Source organism: Vanessa cardui, chromosome 4 (genome assembly GCF_905220365.1).
Source record: "Vanessa cardui chromosome 4, ilVanCard2.1, whole genome shotgun sequence".
Classification (NCBI taxonomy): domain Eukaryota; kingdom Metazoa; phylum Arthropoda; class Insecta; order Lepidoptera; family Nymphalidae; genus Vanessa; species Vanessa cardui.
In genome coordinates this window covers 8,585,749-8,597,636 of record NC_061126.1, presented here as the reverse complement: position 1 = coordinate 8,597,636, position 11,888 = coordinate 8,585,749, and the positions used below count along the sequence as shown (strand labels likewise).

The window sequence follows — 11,888 nt, the reverse complement described above, 5'->3', positions numbered from 1 at the left end:
TTTAAAATAATGCGTTGTATGATTAATTAGACCATCAATCACAGTTCAAGACCAGATATCGGAATAGATTAGAAGCCTTTAAATTTACTACATAAAGTTTAAGTAGGTTTTAATATAACATTAATAAAACAATATTATGTGCTGTTACGTGTTTTACGTAGAACTTTTCAAATTACATGTTCTATTCAAATATTTAACCAAAACAAATGATTTTCCCTGTATGTTTGTTGATATAATTAAACGTATATTACGCATACAATAATACATCTGATATTTGCCTGATGTTTACTACAAGCTATACGTTTATATTTAATTTCAATCATATAAGTATTTTTTCATAAAATGTTTTAAGATCTATAAAGAATGAAAACCTCTTTGGTGATATTATTAATTCTTATTATATCGAGGGTTAAGCCACAATATTTCAGGGTCCATAATAAATGTGGTTCTTAGCGAAAGGTTTCAGACAATGCAAATATAATAGCCATTATTAAATATAGGTTTATATTGAAAAAGTGAAACTGGTTGTATCAATTGATGCCGCCGCCCTTAGAAATTCTATCTAGCGGTTGTATATTAGCTGTTATATCTCTGGCTTAAATAGTATTTAATAGAAGAATAGGAGTTAATTAATTTCATGTTCGGCGGTGAAAAATATAACATTACAAAACCTTCATTTTAATGTATGTAATGTGTATTTATTAAGCCACATCGGTTGGAATACACTCCAAATCTTATCCTCGATAACGAAAGCCTTGGATCATCAATTGGACACTTACAGGCTATTATATAAAATAATGTAATATCTAGTAATAATAATGTAATATCTAAATATGTAGTTTATAAATAAAATATGAACTTTATGTTATAATAGCTGCTGGTATTTTAATCAAAGAGGAAAAGAGAGAGGAATCCAGACATAATCTATAAACCTAAGCGGCTATTGTGGTAGTCAGAGCCGTAGGCGTCCTAAAGTTTTGCTCATTATCCTAGCACGATTCTCCTCTCTAAGTGCTTAATTACTCGGGCTTTGTTGTGATACAACAAAATACAAAACGTAACATGGGTTCATACATGGAAAATCGATATTAAATGTCAAACATTGTGAATGTAACTTATGTAGACATAAACCTATATACAATATTATTATTTATTTTCTTAGTATTTAGAAATTATATTTTATTAAATGTAACGTTAGTGTAGGATTGAATTAAAATATCATAGGTATTATTTATTTTTAGTATTGTGGTGTATATTTAAGTGAATAAAAAATGTTCTACCAATGTCACGTGAAAAAATTGATTTTATTAAGAACATGAGATTCCAGTATGTTACATCAATCGGAGACGTCAATGGTATTAATTTAAATCGGATGAAACTGTAAAGCGCAACGTATCTATATTAATGAATTCGTGCAGGCATAGCCTCGATCGAAACCTATGCACTATTATAGATCTTTAAAAATAATGAACCGAATTTTTAGCCGACAAAATGTATCCGAAAAATCGTATTATCGAGATTTTACTTGGTGGTAGGGCTTTTTGCAAGCCCGTCTTGGTAGGTACCACACACTCATCAGTTATTCTACCGCCAAATAACAGTACTCAGTATTGTTGTGTTCCGGTTTGAAGGGTGAGTGAGCCAGTGTAACTACAGGCACAAGGGACATAACATCTTAGTTCCCAAGGTTGGTAGCACATTGACAATGAAAGGAATAGTTAACATTTCTTACAGCGTCACTTACCATCAGGTGGCCCATATGCTCGTCCGCCAACCTATACCATAAAACAAAACAAAACAAAACAAACAAACATATTTCGATATAAAATCCATAAAATTCGATGACATGAAGTTCAACGGGCAGTCATGCTTGACGTTTACAGGTGCATTACATGAAAAGGATAAGCCGTGTTTGCTTAGTTTTATTTATTTTATTTGAACAAAGCCGAGTTTTCATCATGTCAAATTATATACTAAAACATTTTCCGAAACTCACTGCATCTTTTGATACAAGTTTGAAATACCTTAGTACAAATGTTTTTTTACAGTTAAGTACTACTTACAAACTTCTTATTTAATGGCATATATAAATTAATATATATATATATATATATTTTAGATACATATATATATATATATATGTATCTAAAATAATGTTAACGTTATACAAAAAATTAAAATTTCAACAGCACTGACTTCAGGCTAACAGAAAATAGACAAACAAACAAAATACTTCTTTGGGCTTTCAATAAAGAAATCTCAATATTGCAAGTACTGAGGAAAATATTCTAAATAGACATACTTAATGAATCATTAATATATTTTTAACTCGGATGGTCTCTTCCATTCTTATCAAAGCCAGGAACCAGGAAGCTTCAAAATATATTGAACTAGTAGTCGCCCGTGGCTTCGCTTGCGTTTTAGGTTGTTGTTGTTGGTTGGCTAGGCAAAAAGTAGCCTTAATATCCTTTCTTGAATTTAAAGTTTGCTTCATACCAAATTTCATCAAATTTGGTTCAGCGGTTTGGTCGTGAGACAGACAGACAGACTCACTTTCACATTTATGTATAATATTAGAATAGATTTATCTATGACTTATCAAAATCATTCGATCGTGTGAGGCATGATAATCTTTAAAAAAAATGAATCACTATAGAACAAAGCTTTCCTGCATTCAAATTTATTTCTTCCTACCGTAATGTAAGAGTTTTCATAAACGGGTCGTTATTAACGGGCCAAATTCAGAGCTCTGGCGAAAATGGAATTACCACAGAGTTCAATTTTGCTACCATATTTGGGTTCAAGTTTTTATTAATATATGTAAATGATTTACCTTATCTTATTAATAACACATTATACTGTTTTTGCAGATGACGTATGTTCTATTTTTAAACTTCTTAAATGATATTTATATTTAAATTATATTTATTTTGTAGAAAAGAGGCCTTAAAACTACTTATAGTCTTAGTTCTAGGACATCATTATGTAAAAAATTCTAAGTAATAGTGATGGATGCTTTAAAATATATTTATGATACGATACCTAATGATAGTATTCATAAAATCTGATATTAAAACTAAAAATAAAAACTCTTCTGATTTCCGTGCGAATACGGTTCAGACAAAGTTTTATTTGTAATAATCTACGAAATAATAAAATACTAAAAATAATATAAATTTAACATAAAACATTTTTTTTTATTAATCTAAAAAAATACTCTCTAGAAAAAGAGTCATGGATATAACCTCCAAGGTTTCTTAATAAGTCCTGCGTTGGGAACGCAGGACTTATTAAGAACGATAATTGTAAATCTTTAATTTTACAGAACAACTATGTATACTAGTTTCTTGTTGGACTGTTTTACTGTCTTCCTTCTCGATGGGGACGATGTCACTCAAATTTATATTGTTAAACACTTATACTTTCAAATTACTTAATTTCAAGGCTGGTCATCCTAGAAAAATGTATTTATCGTCTGAAAATATAATTACATCAAAATAATAATTTTGTAAAAGACCAACATAAAAGACAACAAAAATCGATTCGAGTGTATCGTAAAATGAAACGCGGTTTGCAAATTGACGATTGCTCACTGCGCCGATTCATTGCGCCCGTTGTTTCAGGTTTCGTTCGTCAGCGAACGAAAATTGAAAAAGCTTGATTGGTTGCAGTCAGTGCTGAAACAAATCGGTTGGCTAAGCTATTTTCTAGCTATTTCAAAGGAACGTCAGCTACCAACAAAAGGAATGCTGGCCACTCAAACGAATTTTCAGTTACTTCTCACGTTTTAGGTGGGAAAACAAAAAACGAAACAGATTTTAAAAGCGCTATTACTTTATATTGAAAGCGCTTTAATCTTAACTATCATTAATTTTATGAAAACAATTAACATTATTCACGCATCGCTTCGGTTTGAATCGCTAGCGTAGCGAATATACGAGTAAAAACAAAGTTAAAAGCTTTAAAAAGTTGTATATTGACAATAAAATCGTATTAGCCGCCGCGTGCAGGCTTCTAGGGCTGTCTGTAATCCTATTGCGGTTTCGAACCCCGCCAGTTGCTTTCAAAAGTTGAAATGCACGTAACAACAAAACGCTGCTATCGCCTCGGGACTTATTGCCGGTACGCGGAGTTTGTGTGCTGTGAAGAGGAAACCGTCTTTCTTTATCTATTCGTAACATTTAAGTCTTATTACTGTGAAAAATAATGAAAGTAACTTTAATACGAAATCAGTGTAACTTCGAACCATATTAAGGGTATGTTTTGCAGCTGATAAAAAATGGACCGTCCTGTACAGAACTGTACCAAAACAACAGAAGCATTAATAAAAGTTGTTTATATTCAAAAGATAAAACTACTTTCACAGTGACAGCAACCCTGTCATATTGTATATGTACAATTTTATGCATATTATTTTAAAGACATTTCAAAAATGTTTTTTATTTTATAACAGAACTTTGCTTTTCTCGTTGAAATCTCAAAAACTTTTATTAGTGCTTTCGTAGGTTTTGCACAATACGGTCTAAACTATCTTGTATTATAGCCTCTTTTACTACGTTACCCCATATAACCAAGTATACAGAATTTTTAAGGTTTATGAAAATTTCGATTTCCATATTACCCTTCATTATAACTTCAAAATGAGAAGTTGAAATTGTATAGATATCAATGCCATTTTTTCACACTGGAAAAACGCATTACGCGCTTCCTCCACTTAATGGAAAGGGGGGGGGGGGATGGCACTACCCGGAGCCCTGAGCCTCTCCGTCTTTCGGCCGACGCCACGGGATCGCTTACTCATGCTACCTTGACGATAGATATCAAGGCCTGAGAAATCAGGTGACTTCTAAAAATTAATATATCAGAGACGATATATATAAATAATTGCTTCTGTTTTTTCTCTGAAGTATAATAATAATTTTGATATCTATAGAATACAGAAGGTGCAGAACTGAACATAAACAATTTCAGAAGTCGTTTAAATGTGACGTTATATTGTAATGCTTTTTGTATGTATCAATACATTGAGATAAGAAGAAAATCTTTCATCACTTATTACTTTGGCAGAATTTTGATGAAATATTCTGTAAAGAAATGATGTAAATAAAGTGCAATTTGAATCTTAAAGTAAAACTTTCTACTACAACATTGTCCGAAAGTATATTTTTAATGGAAAAGTTGTAATGCATTATAACCCAGATCTTGTCACTTGACTACTATTTGTTCTGCTCTCTGAGAGCAGAATGCACCTTCCAGAAAATGTCGAGAGGTTATAGCACATATTTTGTTTTAATAAAGTTATTTAAAATAAACAAGAATTAGTACTCTCCCTCACGTAACGTGATAAATTCTGGCTTAAAAACCAACGAAAATTTATTTTTTCGAGCAGTTAATTAATTAATAATTCTCACTTTAAAAGTATTTTAAAATGCACTGTCTGCTCATGACTGGTAATTGATCAATTAAAGTAAAATGAAATTCTGAAAATAATATGCTTATGTTAAGTTCTTACAATGTGTTTAAAATGATATATTGTACATATATGTGAACAGCTATGACGATACTTATAGCTGTACCTGTAATATGGTGGTAGGGCTTGTTCCAAACCTGTCTGAGTAGGTTTTCACCATTCATCATATATTCTACCGCCAAGAAGCAAATTTTGTATGTTCCAATTATAAGTGTGAGTGAGCCAGTATAACTACACGCATATTACATAACTTCCAAAGCTTAATGGCGCTGTAGTGGTTTAAGAAATGATTAATATTATCTTATAGTATCAATGTATATTGATAGTTGTGACCACTTACAGTCAGGTGACCCATTTGGCATTTCAACTAACTATTACCTAAATTGCATTAAGCTTTAAGTAAAATCCGTTTGATATAAAAACATGAGAATTACTTTATTTATTGAAACAGCTTATAATTTTATCTAAATGTTTATTTAAATTACAATTGTATATATTTACATACAATTTATAGTATACTGACTAACATATAAATGCAAAGTCGAACCCAAATCCAAATGTTTTTTGCAGTCAATTTTACTGGTACTGTAGTGATTATTTTGCCTTCCGCCTCAAAGAAAAGCTCCTCGAAGGTTAACATTATTGACGCGACATTTTGTATAGATATTTATTTATGACAGCCCTTTTAAAGTTTCGCCATGACATGACTGAAGCATTTAGATTTGCTTCCCGTCATCTGAACTCAACTTGTATTCCCATTTAATTGTGATATCTCTAAATAATAAATTTCATGATATTTTCTATACGCATTTAATTGTGATAGCCCGTTACCTTGAAAAAGTTTAACATTCGAGGTTGGTTCTGATAGTAATTAACAGCAAAGACACGTAATTTCATACAAACATTTAATTAAGATAGCATGTTATAATTTCTGTGACATAGCCGCAATTTCAGGGTTGCCTCCCGTTGAGCGAATTCCTTAATAGTTAACAGCACGGACGGGAAATGTCAAATACGCATTCAATTGAGGTAGCCGTTTAAGCCGTTTTAAGTGCCATCAAGACATAACTATTGCACTTAAGGTTGACTCCAGACCTCATTGCGGCAACGGTGAACACTATAGACATGAAATATTGTATACGATATGTATATTCAATTATGATAGTTATCAAATATTGTTGACAAAATGTAGTCACAGCACCGTGGTTACGTAAAATGTTACGAATTATTTTATGATAAACTTGTACGGTACTCAAACCACAAGGTTATAATCTTGTAGTTAATTTAAAGGCATGTGACCAAGCAGCAATGACGCGTATATTAATATGAGCGGACTTAAAAACATATCTAGGAAAAACAAGGAAAAATCAATTAATAAATTATTAATAATAAAAATCTTTTGTGTATTATTCTGGAAAGGAAGGTAGTTCTTTATGAAGAAAATGTATAATTTTATATTACATTTTTTTATAATATTAATGCTGATCGTGAGATGTGCATAATTTAAAATTATAACTTGTATCCAGACAAATTTATTCTCTAAACAAGCTTTTATATTAAAGATCTTGCGCAAAAGGTTTTTACTATATAGATATACTGGTATATACTTTTATTGAAAATAGATATATCATGGGTTACTCATGAGGTTTGTAAATCGTGGGCTGAATCTTAACAAATGTGGATAAAAGGAGAACGCCACGGGCTAGATTTCGGTATTTATTTATTTGGGACACATAACTAGTAACAGTGAATAGAAGCAATATATTATTATAAAAAACTAAAGCTTTATTATAATTTGTCGCAATGTATGCACACTGCAAATAAAGTGCACTATTAGTTAGACTAAAAGCTAATTAATATTTTTAGTTATAAAAGGTCTTATAAGAGCCTACTTTAATAAAAATCAGTATGGTAAGTAATGGTAGTAAATTTCACACTGGTGGACTTATATACTACGCTGCTCCAATGCGAGTTGGTAGGTACATATATGGCAGAATTTCGTGGAATTTCACAGCTGAGCGACGAGAGAGATAAAAATTTAACCATAAATTATATACACATACATAATATGATGTACGTATATATATACGTTGCGTATACGCAACATACACTACTGAATATATACATATATAGCGTGCATAGCATACACATATATGCTATGGAAAGGGCTATGCATCAGAAATAAGGTGCTCCGTCAAAGAACCAAAGTCATCGACATAGCCTACCGGATTAGTAAGCTGAAGTGGCAGTGGGCTGATCATATTTGTCGCAGAACCGACAACCGTAAGGAGAAAACGCGTTCTAGAGTGGAAACCGCGTCTCGGCAAACGTAGTGTAGGACGTCCTCAGGCACGGTGGAGTGAAGATTTACGCAAGGCGGCCGGCAGGAGCTGGATGCGAGTAGCCGGAGAAAGACCACAGTGGCGTGCACTTGAAGAGGCCTTTGTCCAGCAGTGGACGGATACGGGCTGATGATGATGATGATAATGATGATATACATGAACTACTGGACCTGGATATGTGATTATGAAACGTAAAAAACAAGCAATCGATGGACTTTTTATTTCTTTTTACTTATATATACTATACAATACAAAATGTAGAACCGATCTATATAGTATGTTTACCTTTAAACATTTTTTGTCGACATTTAATTAAAACACCTTAATTACAAATGAACGCTTCTAAATAATATTATTCTTTTAGTGTAGTTGTTAAGCTATATTAAAACGAAACTATTTACGCGCAGCGAAATTGCCCCTGAAGTAAAATTTAAATAGTGGCGTTGCACATTCCTGTTTCTTGAGGTAGCGAAAAATTAAAAAGCAAATTGTTTTCTTTTCAGAAGAAATTATACTATTTAAAAAACAAGGATTTAAGGAGTTTGTGTTATTACTTTATTGTGAAAATAGTTTTACTACAGTTACATAAACTTATAAGTATTATCTATGACTTTATCCATAGTATTGATTTATATAGTATGCATAAAAAATTAACCTTAAGGCGCCTACAGCCGGTAATAAAATCTTATTTCAACCGCACCTACCTGCCTCTCGTAGATCGGGCATCGCAATGTAACGATGTTTCCATCTATAGCGATCGACAGTAGTAACAATAAGACAGTTTACAGAATTCAATCTGTGCGTTTCTTCCGTAGTACATGCAAAAGAAGGATAAAATTGCTCATTTAATGATGGATTGTGTCATGCGGAACAAATAAAAGCAGACAAAATTTTCCCTCGTAGAATAGACCTCTCGTTTCGACAAAGCCGATACTGATTTGAGGAACAAATAGATACATGTATTCGAAATAGGAGTATAAGTATGGTCTGATGGTAAGTTTGGTATAGTATATTGGGTTTTCGAAATCCCTAATGAGAGTTCTAATATACCCTTCAAAACATTTAACGATTTGCAAAAATTTTGCTTTATTTTCATTAAAAAAAATTAGGTGCACCACAAATAGGTCGCCTAATAGTAATCAGTCACCATCGCCCATTGATTTAAGGAATATCAACAAATTCTTACATGGCCAAAGCGTCGCGAACCTTGAAAACGAAGATGATATGTCCTTTCAACAAATTGTACCTGCAGATACATTGTCATACTCATCTTTCAAACCGGAAAACAACAAAATTAAGAAGCGCTGTTTGGTGTATAGGTGTATATAGTTACATATCCAAACGAGATTTCACAAATCCTTCCCACCAAGTTTCCTTGTATGTCATGACCTGAATACAAATTATAAGATATATTTAGTAACATTTCAATCTCTATTAGTTATAGCAGCTATTGAATTAACTACGGTATTTTTAGAAGAGGAACGTCATGCGTCAGTGATGTAGTACGGGGGTACTACATCGCTGCTATAAACCCGGCTGGTTGGTATGGCGCGCCATCTTTGTATTTTTCTTAGGGGCGCTCTCGCACCGAACCTGCATTTTAACCGATGACTGCGGGTTCAAACCCCGACAAGCACCGCTGAAATTTCATGTACTTAATTTGTGTTTACAACTCGAACTCGGCTGTTAAGGAAAACATAGTGAGGAAACTACTAATTTTTAACGATATGCTGCCACATGCGAAACCTGCAACCCGCTTTGGAGTGGCGTGGTAGAATATACTACAAACCTTCTCCTTAAAAATAAGGAGACCTTAGCCCAGCAGTGGGAAATTGACGGGCTGTTATTGCTCTCGTACCTCATATTGCTAAAAAAGGCCAACGACACGCGGTGTTCCCAGGCGGTCACCCATCCAAGTATTGAACGCGCCCGATGTTGCTTAACTTCGGTGATCGGACGAGAACCGGTGTATTCAACATGGTATGGACGTTGGCAACTGGCTTGCCATAAAGTGAAAACAACAGCATATTTTCTAACTTAACCGTCAAAAGTATCAAAAAACGCATACCTCATATTTGCTATTTTAGAATTATTTTGTAATTTTCTAACTACCTACCTTTGTGATTAAAGCCATTCTTTTTTTTAATATTATATTTTTCGATTTTTTAAGATTGTGTTTAAATTTAGACAATATCTCGTTCATATTTCACTGTCAAGTGTACAGCCACAAGAAAGAAAACTATAAAAATTAAGCAGACTTCAAACAGTTTTTTTGCATTACAATAACCTACCTTTGGAACTTTATGCTATAGATACTCTCCACTGTATTTTACAGATTTTAACGCATATTGCAGTTCATATTTACAATTTTCTCTCCTACTAAGTTATATAGCTATAGCATGTAGCTTAAAATATTGGCAAATATTAAACTAGTCTATATCCATCCTGAAACTATAAACTAAAATATCATGAAAGTTTCATATCAATCCTATCGGTTTTTGCGTGAACAAATAAACAAAACTTACTGATATAAGTAATTTCAATAAAAACCGAATATACTTTTTCTGTTACATTTACATATATATTTTGTGAAATTTATTTTTTTTTAAACTTTTATAGTAACTCGGTCCAAGCTAGGCTAACAGTATTGTCTAGGGTTTTGACATAAGATTTTCTTATATAAAAACAAATGACTATTTTCGTTAATATTTGCAGCATCGCTACGTACCTATATTGTATGCGCACGGCAGCTGCTCTGCCTCTCATTCAGTTGTATCCTGTCAATGCCGCGGCTAGTATTTTATGTGGTTGTGTCTATGTGTATCACTTATGTGGTTTCTATTATTGGACGTATTTAACAATATTTGCAGCGCACGATCAGGAACGTTTAATGGTTTCATATATATCTATAAATTAAAAGAACTATGTATATTTTTTATGCTATTGGTTGGCGAACGACCATATGGGCCACCTGATGGTACATACCATCAGTGACCACATGGTCACCACCGCCCATAGACAATGGCGCTGTAAAAAAATTAACCATTCCTAACATAGCCCATGCGCCACCAACTTTGGGAACTAAGACATTATGTCCCTTGTGTATACAGTTACACTGGTTCGATACGGGACACAACAATACCAAGTACTGTTGTTTGGTTGTAGAATATCTGATGAGTGGTTGTAAATATTTTTTTATCTAGCTATCTACAGAATAGTATTAAATTTAACAATAAAACCCATATTTTGTGGTGATTAAATATTCAATCATTAATGATCATGAATACAAATTTATTTTATTTTTTTGCTCACTTAATAAAACACTAATAATGTATCCCTTTCGAAGAGCTAACACGATATTTTATATACTAATTTTACGTTTACTTCGAAGCAGTGATGTGGGCACCACATATTAAATTCTCAGCTCAACGAGTCCTCATTAGTCAGCCGTCAGTTGAGAAGAAAGTGCAGGGACGAGCGAGCGCGCGACGACGACTCGATTTATTCTAGAATTGTATTGTTCCGTCGCCACCTGAATCTGGATTCCGTTAGTGCTTAGCAATCCTTTCAACGAGGATTTGTACCATTGTCTCCTGAAATGTTAGCTTAAAATAAAACTCTGATTTTCGGCTAAAATATTCGTAAAACTTAATTAAAATATATTATAACTGATGGTTATTTAAACATGTTTATATTACGTACGATGTTATTGAAAAATATACATTTTTTTTTAATTTTATTAGCTTCATTACATTACATTTTTTGCACTCAACGAAGCATGCGTCGAGCTACTAGTTTGAGCGTAATGTTTCATCATGCGTGTGCCCTTATCTCAATTATTTGGAGTCAGTGCAGTGTGTAATCTGCGTGATAATCTGGATTTACCAAAGTTGTATGCCAACCTTCCCAATGCCAACGAGAAATTAAAAACAATGTAAAGATTCAAGAAAATGTTTAACCACTTTTATTGAGACAAAATAAAGTTAGTAATTACAAAATGCTTGTCAAGACAATTAATAAACTTAAGTTCTTACTGCGATATTTTTATACTTATTTGATAAATATAAATATTGGAC

General features: G+C 32.7%; 1 non-coding gene across 1 annotated transcript; it reads right to left on the bottom strand.

The window, feature by feature from the left end:
- Positions 1–9,687: 9,687 nt before the first annotated feature.
- LOC124544531 lies at positions 9,688–9,806 on the bottom strand. The gene has a single exon (XR_006967540.1). It is a non-coding gene; the product is annotated as a 5S ribosomal RNA (ribosomal RNA).
- Positions 9,807–11,888: the final 2,082 nt, after the last annotated feature.